A 3,653-nucleotide genomic window follows, 5' to 3' on the forward strand; every position below is an offset into this window, starting at 1 on the left:
ATCCAATAGGGAATTCAAAATAATCTTCTTTACCCAAAGAGTGCTAAGAATGTGGAACTCGCTACCACAGAGAGTGGTTGAAGCGAATAGAATAGGTGCATTTAAGGGGAGGCTAGACAAGCATATGAGGGAGAAAGGAATAGAGGGTTACATTGATAGATTTAGATGAGGAAAGACTGGAGGAGGCTCGAGTGGAGCAAAAATGCGGGCATGGACTGGTTGGGCCGAATGGCCTGTTTCTGTGCCATATATCTTATGTAACTAAATGTTGCTGTTACCAGACACCGTTGCACAGGTTAAATGTTGATATTGATCTCAACAGTATATTTTTTCAAAACCTTCAACTCCAATACTGCAAAGTTCTCAATAGGTTTTAACTAACATTTGTATGACATTTATTTTTTTCTCCTTTATATCTCTCTTGTTTTCCTGTGGACACACACAGTCCTTGGCTGCAGGGGCATGCAAGTGGCCTGCTCTCAGATATACATGCCTGTATCTGACTACTGGAAGATTCTTAAGAGCCTCCTAGTGTAATGGCCTCCTCAATTTTTCTTGTCCTCTCTATGAGGAAGGGGCTGGCTTCGATTTGGCATTTCCCCACCATGGTACAATCTATGATAGTGAATTCATATTGTGATACATCATGGGTACATCCCTGCCACTCCATTCGAGAGAAAACTGTAAATAATATGCCATATCAGAGCCCATTACACAGAGGAACATATGCCCTCCATGGTCTCACCCCACCCTATCTCTGTAACTTCATCTGGCCCTACAACCCTCCGAGATCTCTGCACTCCTCCAATTCTAGCCTCTTGCACATTCCTGATTTTCATCACTCCACCATTGGCAGCTATGCTTTCAGCTGCCTAGGCCCTAAGTTCTGGAATTCCCTCCCTGAACCTCTCTGCCTCTTCAATCTCCTTTGAGATGGACCTTATAAAACCTACCTTTATGACTAAGCTTTTGTTCACCTGCCCTAATTTTGTCTGATAACAGACCCGTGGAACGTTTTACAATGTTAAAGATGCTACATCAATGCAAGTTATTGTTGGCTCGTGGTTTAATTTCTAACATTTCTTTAGTGGGTGTATTTGGATAAGTTTCCAATTTGTTTGCTCCTGGCTTTACCCCTGCAGCCAAGAGAGCAGGCACACAGCCGACTGTCACTGTTACCCATAGCTAACCACCAGGAGGCATGTCCCTTCTCCCAACAGTTCCCTCCCTCCTTGTTGGAAAACTCTGCAGCCTTTGTTGCCACCTCACTCCTCAGCATGACTCAGTTCAGGAATGGTGAAGATAGAAATTTTAACTTGTAGTCTGCCATGCTCTGTGGCATGAATGCTAATGCCTAATGCTCATAACTACTGCAGCAGACATAGCAAAAGTATTTTATGCTTTCTTTGCTGGCATCCTATCCCACACCAAGTGCCGCTTACCCATTACACCCACTACATTGGCTCCCAGTCCCCAGCACCTTAATTTAAAATTCTCATCCTTGTATTGAAATCCCTTCATGGTCTCACTCTTGCTCCACCCCCACAACACCCCTCCCCTCCATTTCTCTGACTGGCCTTTTGTACATTCCCTTTCTTTTCGCTTCCAACATTGGCGGCCGTGCCTTCAGTCATCTAGGCCCCACACCTTGGCATTCCTTTCCAAAATATCTCCACCACTTCACCTCCCCCTTTAGGGCCTTCTTAACGCCCACCTTTGACTATGCCCCTCCTAATGCCCTTCTTTGGTTCGGCATCCATTTTTAAATTATGTCTCTGAAGCGCTTTGGGATATTTTTCTTCATTCAGTTGCTCTATAAGTGTCAGTTGCAATCGTTATTTTTTCATGAGAGCCATAAACAATGCATGTTATATTAGAAGTTGTGGCATACAAAGTGTTTTTGGGGGTGGGGGGTTTGCTGATAAGTATGATAGAAAATGTGTTATGCTTGCATTTTTGCACCAAAGTAAATTATAGATCTTCTACATGGGGACAATTTCCAATACGCTCTTGGCTTACTAAGAAGAAGGAATTAATCTGTGAATGTGATTGTTCCTTTAACGCACTATGCCTCAGAGTAGTTTTCCCACACTGGGAGTTCCTCATCTCATCAATACCATTAAAAGGAATTGCTGAATGACTTGCAGAAGGTTTTGCTTGAGGAACAAGGAAAGTCAGATTGCGAATCACCTTAAACCATTCTTGCACATTTCCGTGTGTGCTCCGAGGTGCTGATTTAGGAGGAGCACCTGCTTCCCCAGTCACCATCAGCATAGGTGTCATGTATGTAGACCATGTATACTAACTGTATAGTCAAATAAGGTGTGCCACCAGAGGGCACTGCAGTGGGTCACCTGAGGGTCACTTGCATAGGTATGCAGGGCCCAGTATAAAAGGCTGCCCACCATGCTTGTGCCTCACTCTGGAGTTACAACAAATGGGACTATGGTCACAACAGCTCAAGTACAATACTAGACCTCGTGGAGTAATTTATAAGAGTATTAAAGACATGACAACTGGCGACGAGATTACAAACTTTCATGCAAAAATGACTAATGTTGGTGCATTAGAAAATTTCTCAGAGGGTGAAGATTGGGAAACCTTTATGGAGCGGCTCAACCAATATTTTGTAGCAAACGACCTGGTAGGTGATGATCCAGCCACGCTGGCAGATAAGCGCAGAACTATCCTGTTGACCAGTTGTGGACCCGCGGTCTACGGCCTCGTCAGGGACTTGCTTGCACGAGAGAAAACAACGACCAAGTCATACGAGGAGCTGAAAATGCTAATTCGGGACCAACTCAAACCAAAGGGGAGCATCCTCACGGCCAGGCATTGATTTCATACACACCGCCGTCCCGAGGGCCAGGAAGTCGCGAAGTACGCTGCTGACCTCGAGGCTGGCAGCACCGTGTGAATTCGACGCATCCCTCGCCGATGCGTTGCGGGACATCTTCGTAATTGGCATCGGTCATAAGGCCCTTTTTCCCAGAAAGAAGTGTATGGAGTATATACCTGCACCACAGATTGTCCTCCAGTGATAATGGAAGTCGAGATAAATGGCGTTCCAGTCTTCATGGAAGTGAACACGGGGGCGAGTCAGTTATTAATGAGCCAGGAAGCCTTTGAGAGGCTATGGAACAATCAAGCTGAACGACCCAAGCTGGTCCCGGTTCAGCAAAACTGCGCACCTACACCAAGGAACTGATATCAGTTGTTGGCAATGTGGATGTATGTGTATCCCATGATGGCACGGTGCACAATTTACCACTGTGGATTGTTTCAGGTGATGGACCAAAGCTACTTGGAAGAAGATGGATGGGGAAGATTCATTGGAACTGGGAAGACTTCATCCCTCCAGCAATCGATGTCCCCCGTGTTCAGAGGCAGAGCAAGCCCCCACCTTCGGTTGGACCAGGCACCTGAGAGCAGATCTGCGCAGTCCCCGAGGCACAGACCGCTCATCACGACTGTGTGGCGATGATCCAGCCAAGACGACCCGAATGCACCTTCCCGGTTTCAGTGGCAGGACTCCTGAGGAGGAAGATTGGATCCAAGGGCGCCTTCCCAGCTTCAGTAGCAGAATCCCTGGGAAAGAAGATCGCGGCAGTCGACATCATAGACAGGGAAAAGATGGCGTCCAAACCACTAGG

This window comes from Pristiophorus japonicus, chromosome 12 (genome assembly GCF_044704955.1).
Source record: "Pristiophorus japonicus isolate sPriJap1 chromosome 12, sPriJap1.hap1, whole genome shotgun sequence".
Lineage (NCBI taxonomy): Eukaryota > Metazoa > Chordata > Chondrichthyes > Pristiophoridae > Pristiophorus > Pristiophorus japonicus.